Genomic DNA, 23,913 nt, shown 5'->3' with positions numbered 1-23,913 from the left:
TCAATGAAATGCATGTGTCACTTAACCTCCTGTCCTGCCCTGCTGCTGCTGAATCCTCACTGACAGCCCACTCCAGACCCAGTGTCCTTACAACTGTGTTAAGGATGTAAGGAGAAGGCAAGTGTGAAAACCCAGGTCCAAGATTCTAACCAAAGAGATGCTTCCTTCCATCTCTGCCTCGTAGAATCAGTGAGCAACCACGTGAGAGCAAGAAACGATACACCTGAGGCAGTACACATAGCCCAAGTCCAGAAAGCAACTTGAGTCACCTCATGGTTGGATAGATTTATAAATGCATACAATGATCCCACACTCCTGTCTAATAGACACATGTTGCCTGGGAGCATTTTTTTCTTGAAAAACTCACTGGGAATCCCTGGGCAAGATACTATAAGAGTGTCCCTCTTCAGTGAGTGTTAAGATAAAATTGTCACCAGGTGCATTCCAGCTGGATCCAAATCCTGTGAGACTTGAGACTGCTAAACTTTTATAGCAGAATTGGAAAGCATCCAATACTTGTTCAACACCTACCATCCCCCATACACTTGGTATTGACACCATGGCTTTCTTCCTTCATGGTAACAGGCCAGTCTTCAACATACCAAGATTGGGTAAACCATGGAGTTACTTCCGTTGCCATCAGTTCATCAGAAGAACCAAGGGATCTTATGGGTAGGAATAATCACACTCTGAAGTTATAGCTGATTCACCCCTCATATACAGGGTTATAAGACAATAGCTTTCCCTGATGAAACCTCTTCAGCAGTTTAAAACCTTTCTAAGCATGCTGTTGAGCTGCTGAGGAAAACCCATGATTGGAGCACCTGCAACCACATGCTCATCACGAAGAAAGAATGGCTGTCTTCATAATCCTCAGTCTCCCTAGTCAGGCCTTTCATACCCACTTGATGTCACTGTTGGTGGAGCCATGTGAATCACATGACACCACACCACAATGACAGTGAGCTAGGATGCCAGTGCCTCTGCTAAGAGTCCCCATGGAGGAAAGCCCTAGAATCAAAGCTGACAACCTTCTTTTCTATTCAGGCTGTGGCCCTTCCCTATCTCTCCTTCCTGGAATCCTATCTCCTACAAGTACTCTAGTAGCCTGCCTCTCCTAGGAGGATCCAGTTACTTGTAGTGAGGAAAAATAGACCAAGAATGGATAAAATAAGTGAAGGGGAGGGAAGTCAACAAACAGGAGACAAGAACTGGAGACCAGTATCAGGGAAGGGGAGGGAGGGGGAATGAAGAAAACAATGCCATAATAATTCTAAATAGTTTCATTTGTTTTAATTAAGACAATTCTATCTTATATTTGGTAACTTGGAAATCTTCATTGAACAAACATGTTTTTGAGGAATAAAAATGTTCAGGCACCACAAACTTACTATTGAGAGGTGAAATACCCATTTCAAGTAAATGACTTCTATTTCATCTCTGTCACCTTTTGTTTTTTTTTTTTTCTTCCAGACAGGGTTTCTCTGTGCAGCTTTGCTCCTTTCCTGGATCTCACTCTGTAGCCCAGGCTGCCTGGCTCTGCCTCCCGAGTGCTGGGATTAAAGGCGTGCACCACCACTGCCTGGCTCATCTCTGTCACCTCTGACACTATTTTCAATGCATGGAGGTCCAGTATGGAATGGCCTGCATGCCCTTCATATCCCATTTGTTCAGGAAAAAATGAATAAAGATCTTCTACAAGAAACTAAGATAACACAACCCAGGGACTTAGTAGGGGCTCAAAACAGACCTGACTAGACTGGCGGAGTGCCTGGTATCTTGGCATTTCACATACTGAGTACGTTGTAGACTGTTGTATGCTGACTTTTTGTTTGTAGACTATTTTGTTCATTTTTATCTCAAGACAAAATGACTAAATCATAGATGTATAGAAATACTTTCTAGTTTTAGTTAAAAGATCACCATCCATTGCTTAAACTCCCCTCATCACCCTCTTCTCATGTGATGGAAATGTGAAAGGTACTTTTCCAAGACTCAGACACAGGAGGCAGGTACTCTACTGAGTATGTCGTCCATCCCATTCAAATTCAGATCCCAGATGGCCCAGAATTGCCCACAGATACATACTCAGAGACTTCACACACCAAGCAAGAGTCATCTGCAGGGGTAGATAACAAGGCATGTCAGGCAAGCAGAGGCTGTGTCCCCAGGCCACCCGAATGCCCTGGGTCACAGAACCTCTTTCCCTGCTGCTCAAGGGCAGGCCATTTTAATGCATCTTAAGGGTTATTTTCTTTTTTAATGAATAGGCTGGCTTTTAAAACCCCATCTTCTTTTAGCCTTCAGCTTATATTCAGCTAAGCTCTGCTAAACACTGACTCATTGGATAGACACAGCTCCTTTCCGAAGAGGAAATTTTATGTATGTCTACGTAAACCCCCTTTGAGAGGTTTGCATAAGCTGCTTGTGATTACATGGCTCATGCCTGGCTTTGTGGTGCTCTAGCCAGAGCTTTCTTTCATGGTTAGCTCAGCTCATTCTTAAAACTCCTGTAGGCTTTTGAATCTGGATTTCTCAACCTGAACCATAAACTGTACCTTCTGAAAGGCTAGCTGGTTCAGAGAAACCAGCCAAGGTCATGTTTCAAGGAACTAATAAAAGGGGGAAGATTTTTGGTTGGTGTGTGGAATAATTTCACCCAAAGACCTAAGATTTCCAAAATCTACATAGCTTGAGGCATAAAGGCTATGATGACAAAGATAAATAGATAACCACCCTCAGGATAAAAATAAAGCAATCAAAGGTGCTTGGTTTGGTGATATGGATGGAAATGTATGCTTTGTACCTTCTTCCGTCTAATCTGAATTTAGACAAACTCATTGATGGGTGAAGACAGTGAAAGAGAGCCTTCATCTTCTCTTACCAGTCACCTTCTTGTAAAGATGTTTCTACTAAAGACGTTCAGGCCATCTGGAATCTCAGTCAGCCCCATCTGCATTGTTTCTAGTGGAACCTATTAGAACACACCTAGCAGCTTTGTTACTTTTCTGGCTAATGTGTTAAATTCCATATGACATTTGGCAAAAGCAGTATAATAAAACAGAAGGAAAAAAAAACCATCAGCTTTGGAGTTAAATTGATCTGTTCCTAGTTCTGCCACTAACAACCACACACCTCCTTGATCTTCAGTTTCTACATCTGCAAACCAGGAAGAGTAAAGTAAGAAACATCTACGGCATAGGGCTGTGATGATAATTCAGTTAAACAGGGCAATAAACAAGTTTAGATTGCCTGGAATGGATCAAGTTTTCATATGCATTTCCAGAAAGTATATAAGTAAGGAAGTCTCAGGCCTGTGGAATGAGGTAAGCTAAGGCTTACCTCTCCCTCCTTCCCTCTGTCTCTGTCTGTCTGTCTGTCTCTGTCTATGTGTCTGTCTCTGTCTGTCTGTCTGTCTCTGTCTGTCTCTGTCTCTCTGTCTGTCTCTGTCTCTCTGTCTGTCTCTGTCTCTGTCTCTGTCTCTCTCTCTCTCTCTCTCTCTCTGTCTCTGTCTGTCTCTCTCTCTGTTCTGACAGTATTTCCTGTATTGAAAGCTGGCCTTGAATTTGGTAGGCAGTTAAAGATGAACTTGAATTTCACCATCTTAGCTATATTTCCCCAACTAGAATGATTTTTAAAACTATGGAAAGTAGAGTAAGACATAAATTTTACCAGTTCTCACTCAGTGTAGTTATTTACCTGTTGAGGAGAAAACCAGTTATGCTAAGAAACAGAATGGCTGCAAAGAACTGGAATGCATTGGTCTTAGAGAACTGAGCTAAGTGGTTTATCTAACACAGTGCAGCCAAATGGCATGGAGTTTTAAACTCCAAAAATTTGATGACAAACTTGAGTGCCCTTGTGTTTGGGATTGAAATGTTTAGGATTGAAATGTCATCTTGATGGTTTTTTCCTTTAATGAGTATATAGTGTCCTTCCCTTTCTCTTTTGATTAATTTTAGATCAAATTCTATTTTGTTAGATATTAAAGTGCCTATTCCAGCTGGTTTCTTATGTCCATTAACTTGGAATATCTTTTTTCAACCCTTTACCCTGACTACAGCAATGTTTATAGAGGAAAATATTTCCTTGGGGCTGGCTTACAGTTTCAGAGGTTTAGTCCATCTTCATCACAGTGGGAAGCATGGTGGCATGCAGAAAGACATGAAGTTAGGAAGGAGCTGAGAGTTCTACATTTGTATCCACAGGCAACAGGCATAGATTGTGAGCCACTATGCCTGGCTTGAGCTTTTGAGATCTCAAAGCCTGCCCCCAATGACACACCTCCTCTAGCAAAGTCACAACTACTCCAAAAATGGCATGCCCCCTAATAGTGCCACTATGTATGTGCCTGTGGGGGGGGCAATTTATTCAAACCACCAGATCTTATTTTTTTCATCTATGGTGATTGAAATTTTTGCTGGGTATAGTAGTCTGGACTGGCATCTGTGGTCTTTAAGATTCTGCAGCACAACACTCCAGGTCTTTCTGGCTTTTAGAGTCTACATTGAGAAGCTGGGTACAATTCTAATAGGTCTGCTTTTTATATGTTATTTGGTCTTTTTCTCTTGCAACTTTCAATATTCTTTGTTCTATATGTTTAGTGTTTTCATTGTGATATGATAAGGGGACTTTGTTTTCTTGTCCAGTCTCTTTGTTGTTCTGTAAGCTTCTTAAATCTTGATAGGCATCTCCTTCTTTAGGCTAGGAAATTTTTCTTCTATAATTTTGTTGAAAGTATTTTCCAGGCCTTTGATCTGGGATTCTTTTCCTTCGTCCATTCCAATTATTCTTAGGTTTGGTGTTTTGATGGTATCTCAGATTTCCTGGATGTTTTGTGTCAGGAGATTTTTAGATTTAACATTTTCTTTGACCAATGTATCTATTTCTCCTACTGCATTTTGAATGCCTGAGATTTCTCTCTCTACCTCTTGTATTCTATTGGTGAAGCTTTATTTTGTAATTCCTGTTCAAATTACCAAATTTTCCATTCCCAGAATTCACTCAGTTTGTATTTTTCTTTGATTCTATTTTTTATGCCTTAAATAGTTTTATTCATTTTCTTCAACTGTTTGTGTTTGATTTCTTTAAGGGATTTATTTATTTTCTCCATTTTTTGTTTGTATTTTACTGGATTTTGTTAAGAGACTTCTTTATTTCCTCTTTGATGACCTCTATCATCTTCATGTAGTTGGTTTTAAGGTCTTTTTCTCATGTTATATCTATGCTGGAATATTCAGGGACCACTGTGGTAGAATAGCTGGGTTTTAGTGGGCACATATTATCCTGGCTGTTGTTGATTTTATTTTAATACTGGTATCTAGGCATCTGGGTTTGGGATGATTATAGATCTAGGTATTGATTTTTGGATTTGTCTTTGTTGGGTGGGTAATTTTTTCCTTGGTTTCCTATTTCCTTTCTGGATTTTTGGGCAGCTTGGTGACTGTGTTGCCTGTTTTTCCTGCCCTGTTCAGCTGATATGTTCACAGGGAATGCTTGCTGGTGTTGGAGATTAAGATACTTGGATAAGTTGGGGGAGGAAATGTTGGAGGAGAGGATCCTTGTGATCTCTTGAGGATAGGGTCAGAGAGGAAAGGGAGACCACAGCAAGTTTCCTGCTACAGAGATGGGGATGAGATTTGTCATCTTAATGAGGATTCCTAGTGATAGCGGATATAGAGTCTCAAGAGGCCATTTTTTGTTACCAATTGAGGCTTACTATAGCAGTGGTGTGTTACATTCCATTGAGATTTTGTCCAAGGAGGCCCTATATAAGTCCCCAAACAATCCAAAATGTTGTTAAGACAAAGGGTTGTTCTCCACAAACTGACAGTGGGTCCCAATTGCTGAGGACAAAATCCACACAACTCATTGAACATGGAAAAGTTGATTTGGTGCCTACATGGAGCTTTCATCCCTATATTCTAGTCTATTTGGTGAGGAGAGCTACTCTTCAGACTACCAAAGTAGAAATGTAGAAACCAACCCAGCCACAAAACTTTTTGCTTACAATGTGCCCTGCCTGTAAGATATTCTAGAGAGATGGTAGCACAAAACTTGTGGGAGTAACCAAACAATATCAATATATTTGATTTAAGGCCCACTCCACAACAAAGAACCCATACCTGATACTACATGGGTAACTAAGAACCAGAGACTAGATAACCCAGAGACATAGGGCAAAACCAAACACTACTGGTCTAAGAAAAAATTCAATAAAATGATTCCTAATGATATTCTGCTCTACATGTAGACCCATGCCTTATTCAGTCTTCATCAATGAGGCTTCCTCTGGTAGCCTATGGGAACAGATTCAGAGACCCACCATTTGCTTTGCCTGACTGTGACTAGGGAATTACTCCTTCATGCTGACTTCCAGGAGGACCATTCAGGCAGAGAAGATAAGGGAGATACAGACCTTCCAGTTGGGAAAGACTTTATGGTGAGCCATTGTGGCTTTCCAAGAGGCTAATTCTAACACTTCTTGACTCTCTTTGCCTTATCCAAATGAACTACTTGAACAGCCCAGAAGTAAGTATGTACCTATGACAGGATGAGAAAAAGATGGAAATTGCAGATATAACTACTATGATGTTATTTATGATTCAGGTAATTTTTATTCCACTGTTTCCCCTGACTCTTTTTGCATTTTTTAAATTTATTCATTTTATATCACTATTGCAGCCATCCCTCTCTCTTCTCCTCCCACTCCTCTATCCTACCTCTCCCCCTCCCCTTCATTTACCTCTCCTCCATATTTTCAGGCCTCTGTTCGAGGGGCATACCTCTCATGGGCATCAGCAAAGCATAGATTATGAAGCTGCTTTAGGAACTAGTCCCTCCTGGCCAGGCAAGGCAATCGAGCATGAGGATAGGTTCCTAAGAGCCAGCCAAAGTGCCAGGGACATCCACTGCTCCCATTTCCAGAAGTCCCACAAACACTATGACTCTTATAAGTAGTTTGTTTATTAAAAGAATCATCATTGTCTGCCTCTTTTAGATGAAAAGATGTGTCACTGAGCACAAAAATGATTTGCCCAGAGATAGCATGGTGATAATAGTTTTCTAGGAACTGGATTCAATTTCATTTGTCTACAACTTTCCACCTTTCCTCTGTTGCCTTCATCCTGCACCCCCCCCACACACACACACATGAGCAGGCTCCTGTCATTTAAGAGCACATGTCAGTTCTTCTTGAACTCCTTTCTCTTTCTTTCTTGGACATCACTGTCTAGAGTAACACAGATGCAGTAGCAGACTGGTGTAGATGAATTTCTAAACAGTCTTATTAAATAAGAAACACAGAGCCAAATACAGAGGTAATAGACAAAGAGATCAGAGCAATAGCCATGACTAGCTTTAGCTTACCATCAGCAGTAGCTTCCCCAGATAGAGCTTCTTCCTGCCTGACTTGTGTTTTTATTGCCTTTCTGTTCTGCCTTCTCATTGGCTCTAAGCCCATGCACATGACTTCCTCCTCACTACCTGTCTACTACCTCCAGGTCTCTATGGTTGGTACTGGGATTAAAGGCTCTTGTCACCAAGCTTGGCTGTGTCCTTGACCACATTGAGACTCTGCCTGCCATGTGATCAGATTAAGGGCATGTGCTACCACCGCTTGACTTCTTCTTTTGGCTCACTATGTGACCTCTGATCTCCAGGCAAACTTTATTTATTAACATACAAATAAAATCACATTTCACTATAAATAAAATATCACCACAGGCTGGGGAAAGGGTGAGGCCCATTCTGAACTTCATATTCAGATTCTCATTGATTGGGGGCATGAAGGTAAAATTTCATACAAGAGCAGTGAAGAAAATGAACATTTCAGATATTGCCAGTTGTTCTCCAAGGCAAGCTTGCTTTCCTGTGGTACCAAAACAAAAGACCAGTCATTTTCTCAGCTCATACTCTTGGCTCCAAGGACTGATATCTCAAGTACCTCCTTCAGTCCTGAGTTGACCCTGAAATTTGTATTCAATTGCTCATTTATCTGCAATGGATCTACAAAAGGAATCTGCCTTGGATCCCTCAGAGCACAGAATCTGGAAGTCCTAAGTTGCAAGTCAAATGCCTTCATGCACAGGTAGTTCTTGGTGAGAGTGTAGGATAGCAGAAATGGGAGTCCAGGAATGACTGAGAAAGCCTACAAGCTTTAAAAACTCAGTTAACAAACATTACTGATACAACAGACCATGATTCCATGACAAAATTATTGATACTTTTCAACCCATACAATGAAATACAAACAAGTAAGTGTGTCAGCAAAGTGTGCCTAAAGTGAAGGTCATCTTTCTCTTATGCCCACTATCCTCTTGATTGACATCAGTGATATTGATGGCCATCCTTTCTTCACAATGGTCCTTAAAAGGGAACTGAAGTGAGAAAATCAGGACACTGTAGGGGTTGAACATGGATGAGTGTAGAAGTGCTATTATTTGCCTAGCCTCTCTTTAGGACAGACTAGAACACACTAGCTGGTCCCTACTGACAGAAAGGCTACAGTTGTCCTCCAAACAGGCTATAGAATGCAGGTGGGAATAGGAACAACCCTACCCCAAGGATTGCCTGAATATGCTGAAGTAAAAGGGCTGATATTTCAGTCATAGCCAGAACTTTCAACCTCTCGGTATGCCTAGAGTACTTCTTACTATGTATTTACATCTGAATATACCTTGAAATCATGGCCATTCTATAGCATATACCTACCCACCCACCCCCCAAAAAAGAGGATGAAGAGCTCATAAAATTATTCTCCTTTTTGCTCTTCTCCTGTGTCAGGTATTATTACAGCATTGTTTAATTGCTTTTCAGAGTTATGAGAATTAGCTCCAGTCATCCACAGTAATGGCTGGCTTTGCTAGTACTACAACCTTCATTGGCCTTTTCCCTTCCATCAGTTGGCACCTCCATGGCATTGTTCTCTGAAATTTCTGAATGAACTATTTCCCTCAAATCACCTTCTGGAGGCTCCTTATCTTCAGGCTTTTTTTTGAGGGGGGAGATATCTGAAACAAAATATTTTTTACTTCAATAGATGTTGGAGAAGGTAAAGCTATAAAGTGTAGCCTTTTGGAGAGTTTTCCTAAATGGGTAGAATAACAGAGAAGCATGGACTTAAGTTTTTCCATGTTTGATAATATTAGGCATTCTGAAGATTTGTAAAAATGTTTCAACAATTTTATAGATATCAACAAAATACAAATGTGGAGATACCTAATGCAGAGAGAAATTTATGAGAAGGCATAAGAGATGTATGCAATCTCTTTAGGAACAGGACCCAGTGGGTAGGAAGAAAACCCACTATCAGAATAAGGTTCATGAAATCAATACTGGTAAAAAGTGAGCCTGTAAGGAAGTGAATGAACTTGAAAAGCATATAGGGGTGAGGCAGGAAAGAAGTTTAAAGGAAACATTCAATAACCATGGTAGAAATCGAGGTTGTTGAAGGGAAGAAGATAGTAAATAAATGTTACATGGGAAAATTATGATGTTTGTAATGTTGAGGGGAATGAAAGGAATAAATATAGAAATAAAGGAAGGAAATAAGATGTCAATGTATAAGGGTGACAAGCACTAACTGGATTGACAGTGGGTTAGAGAGAACTGTGCTTCACATCTACTTTGGCACTATAACAGAGAGAAATCAAAGAGCAAAGAGCCATAGACCAGTTGCTGTTTTGATTCTGGTGATGCACAGTGTAGTGGTATGGAAGAAAATGCCCCTCAAAGGGAGTGGCACTATTAGGAGCTGTGGCTTTGTGGGAGAAGTGTGTCATCATGGAGGTGTGTTTTGAGGTCTCTTTTGTTCAAGCTTCACTCAGTGTGACACTTAAACCATTTCCTGTTGCCTGCAAGATGTAGGAATCTCAGATACTACTCCAGCACCATGTCTGCCTGCATACTGCCATGCTCCAAACCATCATAATGGATTGAACCTCTGAAACTGAAAATTGGGTTAAGCCATGCCAGTTACATGTTTTCCTTATAACAGTTACAATGATCACAATGTCTCTTCACAACAACAGAAACCCTAACTAAGACAGAAGTTGATACCAGGGACTAGAGGACTATCTTATTGTTGCCATAGGCTTGACCATGTTTTTGTTTGGAGGAATTTGGACTTTGGTATTTTGGGTTAGGAAAGCAGTGGAATGCTTAACGCACTGCTTAATGGGCCATACCAGTAGGAACATGGAAGACAGTGGTGCTGAGAATGCTTTGAACTGTGGAGGTCAAGAGGTTCCAAAGAAGAATTTTAGTATGTTGCCTAGAGATCATTCTTGTGATAGCTTAATGAAGGAAGTAGCTATTTTGTGCCCTTGTCTGAAAAGTTTGCTTAAGGCTAAAGTGAAGAACTTTTGATTAATTCTATTGGCAGAAGAAATCTCAAAACAGCCTAGTATAAATTATCTTGCAGTTATTAGTGGTAAATCTAATGAAGATTTATAATGAAATGGAGCAAGCTGAGCAGGGTAAATTGCAAAATGTAAAATTTGAGAAAAGAAATGCCAGGAAGCAGAATAGAGCTACATCCTCTGTTCAAGGAGATCAACAGATTAAGAAATGGAATGAAGGTACTGGTGATCTCAGGGCAAGATTCCACCCAGGTAAGTTTCCTACTTGTGAAAAGGAACTAAAGAAAAGCTTAGAGCCAGGTGTGGTGGTGCACTCCTTTCATCTTAGCACTCAGGAAGCAAAGTCTTGCAGATCTCTGAGCTTGAGGCTAGCCTGGTCTACAGAGCAAGTTCAAGGACAAGTTTAGCTAGTAAAGGTAACTATCAAAACCAGAAAGCTGGTGAAGATGTAATTGAATGCAGCTAGGGGGGGCATGTTTGAGCCCCAGCAAGCAGCAGAACTTGGCAGCTTTGGCGATGTGGTTTGGCTTTAGAGTTAAAGGTGGAAGAATCAGGTATGGAATTTTCCTCTATGCCTAAGGAAAGCTGCTGAGGCCACACATGTGTCAGGTGTATCCCTGAATGGAGGCTTAGAGAGGCCATTGCTTGAAGCTGTTAAATAAAGGCCTGGATTACCTTGGAGACCCCAAGATGTTAGAGATTCCAGAGTCGTGGGATACTTACCTAGGAAAGCTGCTAACAAGGAGTGGAACCAGCTCAAAAGAAAGAAGTTTGTTGCAATCAACCAAGCTTAACAGAGTTGGAGGTCTGAAGAGCATTTTTTTTCATCAGACATAGAGATGCAGAGTTTGGAGTTCGCACAGCTGGATTTAGATCTTGCTTTAGTCCAGTATTTTCTCATTGTACTCCCTTCCCTGTATTTTGAAATGGTAATATATATCCTGTGCAATTATATCTTGGAAGTATATGATCTACTTTTTAATTTTGATTTTATAGGGGATTACAGTTAAGAGATTGTAGGAATCTCAGAATAGACTTTGAACTTTAGACTTTTAAATAAGTTTGGGACTGTTATAGACTATGGGACTTTTGAAATTAGACTGAATGCATTTTTGCATTATGATATTGTTAATGTTGTGGTTTGGAAGAAAATGGCCCCCAAAGGGAGTGGCACTATTAGGAGATGTGGCTTTGTTGGAGTAGGCATGGCCTTGATGGTGGAAGTGTGTCACTGTGGGGGTAGGCTTTGAAGTTTCTCATGCTCAGACTTGACTCAGTGTGACACTTAGACCATTTCCTGTTGCCGGCAAGATGTAGATATTCCTCCAGCACCATGTCTGCCTGTGTGCCACCATGCTCCTTACTATGATGCTAATGTACTGAACCTCTGAAATTATAAGTAAGCCACCCCAATTAAAGGTTTGCCTTATAAGACTTTCTGTGGGCTGGGTGGTGGTGGCGCATACCTTTAATTCCAGCACTCAGGAGGCAGAGTCAGGCGGATCTCTGTGAGTTCGAGGCCAGCCTGGGCTACCAAGTGAGTTCCAGGAAAGGTGCGAAGCTACACAGAGAAACCCTGTCTCGGGAAAAAAAAAAAAAAAAAAAAAACAGAATTTCTGTGGTCATGGTGTCTCTTCTCAGCAATAGAAAGCCTAACTAAGATACCTAGGGTACAGAAGTAAATAACAGAAATATATGAAATGACCATGGAGGGGAGGAGGTGGTTTTTCTGGGTGAATCTTGTTCCAGGTAGAACAAGAAAGTATAATAATCATTCATACAAGAGGTTAGGAACCTGAAGACTGTTGATGACAAATTAAGGATTATGTAAATAGGTGAAGTTAGTTTTGTCAAATCAATAAATACAAAAACATAGATACAAGTAACGTGGGAAGATCTTAAGTAAGGACGCCCAGCACCTATCAGGATAGAGGAACAGCATAGAAATTGCATATGACCTTGATGGTCTGGTAGGAGAAATTGAGGTACCAGTTCTAATTTTAGCACCCTTCATATTTGTGTGTGTGTGCATGCGCACGTGTTTCTAATAAAGGGATTTTCCTTTCTTGCCCATCATGTTAAGAAGGATACGTTAAAAATTAGCTGGAACTTGGGTACATAAGTAGGATAAAGTAAAGAAGGCTTTACTCAACTTACTAACTCCTAGTTTTAGTGTGGAGACTTCCCTCAAATTTGACTCTACCTGATATTGCTCAACTTGAAGCGTTTCTGCTTTAGTTTCTTCACAGAAATGAATTCTACATTTTGCCAAAGTAAAGTGAGAATACTTACCTGGCAGCAAAGGATAATGCAAAAAGACCTGGCTGCTGTGTGAAAACTGAAAAACAAAAATACAACATTCATTCCAGATCCAAGTTCCACCTTCACCTCCCTTGGTAGGAGTTCCCCCAAAGCTCTTTCCAAGTTTCTGTAGTGTAAACTCAAATTTTCTTTGCTCCCATCTCCCTTCTGCAAGCCCTGGAAACTCCTTCCTTCTCTGTTAACACAGCCTTCTTTTCTTTCATGAGACAGTTATCTATCCCAGAACAGCGATTTAAGACAAAAACAACCATTTATGTTCTCCACATTTGTTGGGCACCCTAAATACTGGAAGAACCCAGATGAATGAACACTAAGGGCTAGTGTGCTTTTGCAATTTTAGTCAACTAGTGCTAGAACAGGACTATAAGGGAGACCAAATGTCTCTCTTCATGAGTCTTAGGCTCCTTCCTGTGACTTCTCCATATGGGTCACTTGGAGACTTAAAATTAGAAGAACTTCATTCACTGGTATATCAAGGATATTATTCCAGTATTCTAGGAACCAGGCAGATGTTACAGTCTTCTCATGACCCCACTTCATACAGCATTAAGTGCTGCCTCAACCAGTTCTTCAACTCTTGTACCCATTTCCAGTTCCAGAGTTCTACAGAATGCTACATTTTTTTAGAATTATTTTTTTTACTTACTAATTCTTTTCAAATACAGGTTAAAATAGTCATCATTCAGATGTCCAGCCTTTGACGCAGCCAGTCAGGTTGGAACTAGTTTGCATTTAGAATGCCAGTATACTATATCCCAACAATGTGAGGCATTTTCATGCCTTGAAAATTACTTCAGCTATTAAAGTCAGTATGGGTCAAAAGATGAACTTTTAACCAGATATTTGAACATTGGGAAGTCAGTTCTCTCTGTCTAAAATACTGTTTGTATACAAAGAAACTTAGCTATGTTACATCTGACCTAAAACATAATCTTTGCATCTCATTTAGCAGCACAAGATGATTTTGAGTTTAGATGAAGCATTATCTACAAACTTTATCATGTCTGCCTCCAACAGACCCATGCAATGACTTTGTAGAATTTCTTTCCTTACTTTCATTAGAAAAGAAATTCAAGCTCACAGAAAAGTTGTAAGAACAGACAAAATACATAGATCACTCTTTGTTTTCTCAGTTGTAACAATTTGTCGTTTGTTTGAGTGTTTTCTTTCCCTTTCCTTTCATGTGTGTAGATAGATAATATATATATATGTATATATATGCATATATATACATATATATATAGTATCTCTATGCATCATACACCTAGAGATATGCATATTTTTCTAACTCATATGAGAATAAAGTTGCACAAAATTATGGTGAGTTACCCTTTAAGAACAAATGCTTCAGAAAACACACTTGATTTCAGTTTTTTAACAATTTTGTACAATGAGTTTTGGGCATATTTACTCTCCTGGATGAAACCCTTCCTAGATCTATCTTTCCTTTCCTTTTCTTCCCAGTCAACTTTGTATATTTTTTTGTTCCCATTAAGGTTAATTTATACTGGCTGAAGTGTCTATGTGGCCTTCTACTGAAGCAAGGTTGACTTATTAGGCTCTATACTCTGAGATAAAATTGATCCATCCTTTCACAGCAGCTAACAAATACCAGTAGCTCCTAAGGCAAGAGTGAAACTTCATGCCCTATTGTCCTCTCCACTCTTGGACTTGGTCTGCCTTAGGCCTCCCCATGTCTTGTGCATGCTTTCATGATTGGTGTGAGTTCAGATGTACTATTGTCTGGCTATATCCAGAAGACATTATCCTTGTAGTCATCCTCTGTCACTTGTTCTTTCACATTTTCTATGCCCTCTTCTTCAATGATCCCTGAGCTCAGTATATATGTTCCCTTTAAGGCTGAACATCATGGCCCCTTTTGTTCTTTGTACCATGGCTAGTTGAAGTTTCTGTGTGGATCACCATCTACTACAAACGTAAGTTTCTCAGATGAGATCTGAAAGATGCACTGATCTATGGGTATTATAATAAGCTACTAAGTGTAGATTTAGCATTATGTGCATTTAGTAAAATAATAGTAGTATGTTCTCCCTTAGGCCTATAGCCTATCTAACCATGGGTTCTCTGTCTTAAAATAATAGATATTTCATTTTTAGAGTGTTTCTTGAATTCAATTAAAAGTGGTTGATTGTTATTATGGTGTTCAGGCCCCTATTGCACCATTAGTTATATCTTCCAGCAGACATTGTAGATTGCAGGGTTCACAACTGGGTATGACTGATGATTAATCTCCTTCTCAAATGGATTAAAGATCACCTTCCAGCACTATGAAAGCTAACATGCATGAATGAAGCCTCCAGGTCATTACCAGCTTAGTTTCTCCATGGTCTATAGCTCAGTTATGTTGTATCATTGGCAATAGAGTTTTGCTGTTAAGTTTACAGGCAACCATGAACACTGGCAGCAAACAATGATGATTAGGTGTCTATGGGACCTCACTGGCCAACAATCCCAAAAGAAGTAACCTATTGATGGCACAATGCCAATTTTGTTGGTGTTGTTAGCCTGTGTAATCCAATAGGGACATTGTGGCTCCATTATAGATTAAACCTATTTTAACTCTTTATATATGTATCTATGTATCTAGATGTACTTTAGGAATATTCTTCAGTAGTAGGTTTCCATATGATTTCTTGAGAAAGTATTTTGATTTGATGTTTTTAATAGTATTTCCATGTGATACCTTTTTTAAATTTTATTTAAACTATAGTATGTCCCCAGTATTTCTTTTACTTTCAAGGCATGAAAAACTTTAATGAATGCGGCTAATCCTCCTCTACACTTCAGTTATTATGACATTATTCATATTGATTGAATCTGTTACCTCCTCAAACATAATTAAGTTTTTGTGCTTTGGCCCAGTCTACAACATGGATACTGTTATGTCATTGCCTGAGCACCAAAGTCAGAGGCTTAGATGGGCCTTGGTAGTGGTGTTTTTTTTTATTCCTGGGTAAGGTGTTGTCAATGTCTACTATATGGTTGCTGTTTCTTTTCCTTTGCAATCAATCATTGGGGAGATATTTTGGAAGGCAGCTATGCTCACCACTATACCACCAACAGAGGTGATATTTTGAAGGCATAAAAATATCCAACTCTTCTTTAAAATGTCTCCTTAGATTTGATACCTGTTGGTAACTCTAACGTGGACTTTTGATGATTCAACCATTATTATGATGACCTTACAAAATTATGGTTTTTCAAACCATGAGTCCTCTGAACCTATCATTTAGCACATAGCATTACATTCTATGTCTTTTGTTATCCTTATGTCTATGTTTGACTTTATGCCCACATACACTATATTCATATACTCATATGCAAATACATCTGTTTACATAGAGACATGCAGATATATGCATTCTATACATACACATATACACCCAATATAGTGTATGTATATACATAATACAACATATATGTGTATGTATATTTATTAGACAATATGGTCAAGCTGATAGCTCCAGTTTTAATCTATTCCACAGATTTCTATTAAGCTTTCTCTCAGTCTCCTTGTCTCCTCTGGCATAAGAGTCCTGCCACTCTAAAACATACACTCATGAGCTTGATTCTTTTTTTTAAGTGGTTTTCCACACAGGCTTTCTCTGTTTAACAACCTTGGCTGTCTTGAAACTCACCTTATAGACAGGCTGGCCTCTAACTCACAGAGATCACCTGATTCTGCCTCCTGAGAGTTGAGATTAAAGGTGTGAGCCATCATACCTGGTGAGCTTTTCTTCCTTAATTTCTTCAAAGTACTTCAAAAATTGCTCTGTCCATATTCTTCAAAAAAGTAAAACTACAAAAGCACTATTAGTGACTTATGTTGCTTTTCTCCAGCTCACACGAGATGAAGTATATATTGTTAGACACACTTTGCATCACTTGAATGTGTTATTTTTGTATTTGCTGTGCTTATTTTCCCTATGAAATAAAGTAGGTTCTATTGTCGGTTTATTGTTCTTCTTTCTGTCTTGTTACCTATTTTCTGCTCTTGTTTTTTCTTTTCATCTTCATTCATGTAACTTGGGGTTTGGAAGATGTTTATATAATTTGGTGTATGATTGTTAGATTATAGATACATAGAAGGTATATATTACCTGCCATGTTGACTGAACTAAACAATCCTTAAGCATGAAAGAAAATGAACTATGTACTTTTCAGAATATATTTCTTTGTGCTGTATGATCTAAAAATTTCCTATTTTCCCCCTTTATTCACTAGGCATGTAATGTGTGATTTGGGTGGATCATCAAAGTCACCCCGGGACATTTGCTGAGAAGCAAATATGACACCTACACCCACAGGGAGAAAATATGATAACGTAGAGTCCAATGCTCAAGAGTGACACATAACTGTCCACATGTACTGACCTACTGAGTGTGGTGTGCAATCCTGCTATGTAATTACCAAAAGACAACTATTAATCACAGCAATACTCCTTGTTCCAAGTCCTCTCCTGCCTTTCTGCCACCTCTAAAATAAATTGAACCACTTCTTAAAGATCTCGGTATAATATAACCTGGACTATGATTACAGGCTCAACATCTACCACTCTGTTTTTGACTATAGTCTGACCATGCTGACATCCTTACTATTTTTCTAACTTACTATATGCTTTCACATCCAAACTACTTTGTAGTACTTTTCTCTACCTACAGTGATTTTTTCAAGATCACTTCATGATCTACCATCTGACTCAGTGTACACAAGCTACAATTAGATGCCACTTCTTCAAAAAGACTATTTCTGCCCCCCCTACACACATCTGTTTTCATCCCTTACTCTATTCAATTATCTTTTGAGGCAGTTATCCCTGCCTGAAATAATATCGTGTATGCAGTTTTTACTTTTCTCCTCTGTGTGTCTGTCCAGCATGGGAGCTGTCTGTTCTGTCAATTTCTGCATTTTGTCAAGGACACCCAGCCTGTAGAACAGCATCTAGCAAAAGAGAGGGGCTCAAAAATATCTGTTGTCTACATAATTGGTGCTTTCCACACTAAACACTTGACAATGAAGCCCCTTTGGAGAGGGGCTATAGATGAGGGGTAGATTATTGAATCAACTTTAAAAAAGATATAGAAATGATAGAATAAAGGGTAGATTATTGAATCTAATCTGAAAAGAAAAAAGAAGGAATATGGATATGATATTTTTGAAACTACTTTAGAAAGGCAATTACTAATTTTAAATATTTTATATTGGATTGGATTTTTGTATATTGTATACAAATTATGTATATTGCTACAAATTTGAGATTGATTTATATAGCTATGATAAGATTAAATGATAGATTATTGAATCTACTTTTAGAAGGCAACTACTAGTTTTAAATATTTTACATTGGATTGGATTTTTGTATATTGTATAAAATTTTGTATGTTGATACAAATTTGAGATTGATTTTGTTAGACTATACTGTACACATATTTCTAATCTTGTTAAAGGTATTGTACCTATATGGTTCATTTAAAAATGTAGTGCAAATTGCTAGTCCTTGAAAGTTATTATTACCAACTAATTAGGATATAAAGAAATGAAAGTTAGTAGTTATTCATTACAATCAAACTTGTAGTCATATTAGGTATGTTTTGGAGGTAAAGCAGAAGTATATTTTAGATAGGTCATCTTCAAACACTTCAGAGATCTGCAGAATATGGCATTTAAGATGTTTCAATAACATAAATTTGGGGGCAGGGAATGAAAGCTGGAAGACCAGAGAATCTGAAAGAAGCCAGACACTTTCTTACCACTGGGAAATCCTCAGCCCAAGAGAGATACTTCCTGTATACTCATGCCTTATATGCCTTTCTGTGCTCTAACATCTTACTTCCTTTCTCTGCCCAACTTCATCACATCCTCTTTCTGCCCAGCTCTATCACTTCTCTCTGTCTGTACAAACCTCTAGACCTCTATGAGTAATGAGTGCTGGGATTAAAGGCATGTGCCACCATGCCTGGTTCTGTTTCCAGTGTGGCCTTGAACTCACAGAGATCCAGATGAATCTCTGCCTCCCAAATGCTAGGATTAAAGGTGTGTGCTCCCATTGCCTGACCTCTGTGTTTAATATAGTGTCTGGCTTTTCCCTCTGTTCCCCAGATAAGCTTTATTGGGGTGCACAAATAAGATATCACCACAGGGCTAGCTGAGCTTTCATGTGAAGAACTCACCCATACTCTGACAGGATACTCTTTCATCTTTTGTGATGTCTTGCAATCCTATACAGAAAGCACCACTGGGAAGGTCAGAGGACAGTGTTCATGGATCATCCCAGGTTTGCTCTGACACTACTCTTCTTTATTTTCCTCATTCCTCAGCAGCATCAACATGAGTTCCCCTGTCTTCCAGACGCTAAACATCTACTTTATTCAAGGTCTACCTAAGTCACTCCCACTCAAGCTAAGTGAGCTAGTTATCTGCCATTTCTACTTCACAGATGCACTAACTCATATTTATGTAATGTCACACTACGTACATATATAAAAACATCAACTTGTACCCAATAACTCTATACAATTACAATTTGTCAATCAAACATATTAATAATACAAATCTCAAAATGCAATAACAATTAATTATTAAACATCATTTTTCACTATTTGATCCTAAGTGCAGTATACACTAGATCTAGCTTGGTGTACTTCAAGGCCATACTGAAACTTTTGTATATTCAAATAAATGACTAAATAATGGCTCTGAGTTTATATTCATTCTACCTTAATGAAAACCCCATATACCTATGACATCATATGTGTTGCTGAGGACTCATAAAATAATCAGTCTCTAGTCTACACTAGTTCCTGAGTACCACAAACTTTATGTTTGCTTGTTTGCACACCTTGCTGAGCCATAGTCACCCCTTCCAGGAAGGAATCCTCCTAATACCCCTCTCAGCTGTCCTCACTGTCTCTGACGCCAATTAGATGGTGCCTGGTAATTTCACCTGGCATTCTGTATGTCAGCATCTGGATCCCCACCCCTAACAAGCCCCATGCCTCCTCTTGAATGTGCCATTGCTAAGCACCAGCTGATGACTGCCCAGACAGAAGCCATCTGCTGGTTATTAAGGAAAGTTAAGCAGAGGAGCTCTAGGGAAGTTTAGCAAGAAAGAGCACCATATGCATAGAGAATTGGCAATCAGTTGGTCCCTGTGACTCAGGGTTCATTATGGCGATGTTAGGCAGGCTTCCTTTGGGATTGCTTAGTTGATTGGCTCAGGGGGAGCCCCTCTGAGACAGCCTGCCCTTGTGCTCCTCAAAGGCACAAAGACAGCCCCCACAGAAGTTCATTATAATTCTCTGTCAGTCAATCTGTCAGAGTCTTGTTAGCTCTCAGGGTGATCCTAGAGAATGGGATTAGTTAGTTTAAGCTGCATGATAGTTCATGGGCCTTATCATACAGTCAGTGGTGAGCAAAATAGACATGGTTTCTCTTCCCACTATAAAAATAATGGAGTTGTCAGACTCATGGTTTGGATGGCAGTGCAGGGAAGTAGAGGAGGAAGGAGATTGGTCCAAAGTGTTTCTTAGAGAGCTACGCTATTGTACTAAGTTAATGAATGGAAGTTAACCAATGTGGACGGAGTCAAGACTAAGGATATGGGAGATGCCCCTCTGGGGGGGGTGTCCTTCCTCTTACTGGTCATCATCACACCACCAGTAAGAGCAAGGCTGAGACTCTGGATCATTCCCATGATGACTATATTTGCCTTGGTTCAGAGTGGGGTCAACATGATTTTGTCAGAAATAAACTGGAGTCAGCCCACTGAGATGGCTCAAAGGATAAAAGAGCTTTTGTTGCAAGACTAAAGTTCTGAGTTTGATCCATGGAATCAATGATGGGAAGAAAGAACTTTCAAATCATTTCCACTGACTTCCATACACATGATGTGGTACATGCACTTGGTGGGGGGGGTGGGGGTAATAAAAATAATTTAATTTTTTTAAAAAAAGAAATAGGGTTGGGGACTCATTCATGAGTACATGCAGGCAAAGGTTTACAAGAACATTCCATGCATACACAAGGTCACAGGAATGGGTAGGTGAGTGTGCCTCCATAGATCTACAATTCATCCTAGAGGCCTGAGACCAATTGTATCAATAGCAGGGACACAATGCTCAGTGGCAGGGTAGAAAGGCATATTTCATCAATCTTTGCAGCCTGGAAAGCTTTGTTTCTGTTCTTTAAATCAATAATTTCCAAGGTAGATTTGTATTCACTCCAATGGTGTACAAGGCTCTCCATTAAGATATTGAAAAGCATTTGAAAATAACGGTATCACAAGGCTGGGGACATAGCTCAGTTGGCAAAGGGCATACTATGAAACATGGGGACAAGAGTTTGGATCTCTATCTACATGAGTGGACTGGGGGGGTGGAGTGGGGGATGAGAACATAGGGAAATGGGAGGGTCAACCAGGAACAGGGACAGAGTGGGAGGGCAGGGAGGAAGATACCATAATAAATGAGGACATCATGGGAATAGGAAGAGGCAGGGTGCTGGGGAGGCTCTCAGGAATCCACAAGGTTGACCCCACCTTGGTCTGCTGGCAGTGGTCCAGAGGGTGCCTGGACCGGTCTACTCTGGTGACTAACCTAGCAAATAACCTAGCTGTCAACATAGAGCCTTTGTCCAGTGACAGATGGAGGCAGCCAGGCACCAGGCTGAGCTCTGAGAATCCAATTGATGAGAGAGAAGAGAGATATTGCAGGCAAGGGACATTGAGGTCATGATGGGAGGATGTGCAGAGATGACCAGCCACACTAGTGGAAGCCCATGAACTGTGGACTGGTGGCTGTGGAGCCCCCATGGGACTGGATACAGAAGATAGTTGTTTGGCTCAAACTGAAAATAGAAAAGAGTTTGGATCTCTAGCATCCACATGAAAGCCAGATGTAGTGTGTACCTGTCACCCTAGTGTTGGGAAAATGGAGACAGGGGAATCCCTGGAGCTTCCTAGCCAGCTGGTTCAATAAGCTTCAGGTTCAGTGGCAGATCCTGTTTCAAGAGTTAGGTGGAAAGTGATAGAGTGACTTCCACAAACTCACTCACACACATAAATAGGTACACAACATACACCAAAAATAATAATACAATAATAATAATGGTGATGATGATCTCGCTACAATAATCATTAAAGATTATTGGGGTACCCAAACAAGCTGAGAGTAGAAGTGTGTTGACCTACAAGTTTCAAAAATATCTAATACATTCAATAACTTTCCTCTCATGAAAAATATGACAGTATAAGTTCTACTTTAGATTATACACAGGATATTTAAGTACAGTTTGTGCGTTCTGTACCATACATAGCTTATGAGTATCATAGTTTGAAGTCACTGTGGCAAGAAGACATTGTGGTCTGCTGAGATTAGGTTTGGAAATTGCATTCTGACATGTGCTTGGAAGCTGACTGAACAAGGAAAGAATGGAACTGAAAAGCCATCACAGAGAGTTTAAGTACCCAAAGTGGAAAGTAGGAGCCTCAGCTAGCTAGTAGTTTTCAACTGTAGAAAGTTCTCAGATAAAAGTAAGAATATTTTAGGCCCTGAGTGGTGGGTAGTACATGCAGATAGTTCCAACTTGTGGGATGTGGGAGTTCAATATCAGTTTTGGCTACACAGAAATTTCAAGGCTAGACTAGACCCTGCTTGAGATCCTGTCTTCAAAAGAAACATTTTGCATGGGTGGGGATGTTCCTAGGTGAGAGAAGTGGCAGAGGGCTTGCTTAGCATACCTAAGGTCTTGGGTTCAAAAACCACCACTCTCTTCCAAAAAGAATATTTTAAATAACAAAGTTTAAATCACAGTCACCTCTTTCCAGAGGTCACATGGTCTTAAGTTCGGGGAGACACAAAAGCCAAACCAAACGTTGTCTGACTCTAGAAAAGTAGACTCAGCAGCAGGGGCTCAGGACCTTACAGCTGATTTAGTTGGCTTTCCAGATATAAAGACATCTTCTAAGAAAAGTGGTTGCATAAGGCACTGATACCACCAATTTGTACAGAAAGCATAATTCAGAAGCTTTGTGAGCAGGAAACAGGTGGCTTTATTTGGAACACAGGACAAGAAGGAAGCTGACCCCAGATCACAAAGGGCTAGGAATGCTGTACTAGCTAATGAACCCGTGCCTTATACCAAAGTCATTTCAGATCGTGTATTTTTCAATAAATACATTGGTATGGGCATGGGCATATTGCCAACCCCTTAGATCTGGATCATAGTGTTTGGAAGGAAACAGGAAAAGCCTATTTCCAGTAACTAAGTGGTAAGGCTTGCCTTGTAGTCTCACGTTGTTACCACTAGAGGGTGATGTGAAGCCATCACATCTCAGATGTGCTCCCTTTGGGCTCAAAATTTCAATTAGATTTACCATGAATTTTCCAAATCACTGCCCTTGGGTGTTGTTCTGTGTTGTCCAAAAGCATACTTAGGAATAACAGCAGTGCTTTTCAAGCTTTTCACTGTGCCTTGATGTTCTTCAGGTTGAATTTGAATGTGTTCTTTTAGTTTGCAGCTACACAGATAACTTACACAGATGACATTGCTCTGGGCTCAACAGGAACCACCGACATTCATCTTTACAGAATTCAGCACATCATGCAGTCTAACCCTACGCCCTTTGTTGTACAGATAAGAAAAATTATCCCCAAGAGGGGCCGTGGCCAGAAGGAACACAGTTGTGAAATAAAAATAGCTAGATAACACAATTTCACAGTCAAGGGACCACCTGGGTCAAGATCTTGTCTTTGCCACTGAATGGGTAGATAACTTGAGGAAACACCTTTAACCCCATGCCTCAATTTGCCCATGTCACCTTCTTTACACTAAATTCATTCCTAAAATTTATTTTAAAACCCTCCAATGACTGCCAGCAGTAAATAAAAACCACATGTCTCACATAGCATCATTGTAATTTTAAAGGTTAAATTTTCGTAGTTCAGAATTTTGTTTGTGCTATTGGGACTTTAAAGGACAATTTTGTTACTGTGAACTTTTCTATTTTTTTCCTTATGAAGTCTAATCTTTTCAAGTCTTTGACATAGTCTCAGATTTTTGTTTTTTGTGTACATGCTTCTTAGAGAGTTTTTGTTTGTTTGTCTGTTTGTTTTTGTTTTTGTTTTTGTTTTTAAATCTATGGGCTTGGTCAGCAAAAATGGCTCTTGAGCATTTACTGTGTCTAATCACTAGCCATATCACCATGACCCAA

The sequence above is a fragment of the Onychomys torridus genome, chromosome 2 (genome assembly GCF_903995425.1).
Source record: "Onychomys torridus chromosome 2, mOncTor1.1, whole genome shotgun sequence".
In the NCBI taxonomy this organism is placed as follows: Eukaryota; Metazoa; Chordata; class Mammalia; order Rodentia; family Cricetidae; genus Onychomys; species Onychomys torridus.
Note: the sequence above shows the minus strand (reverse complement) of the source record.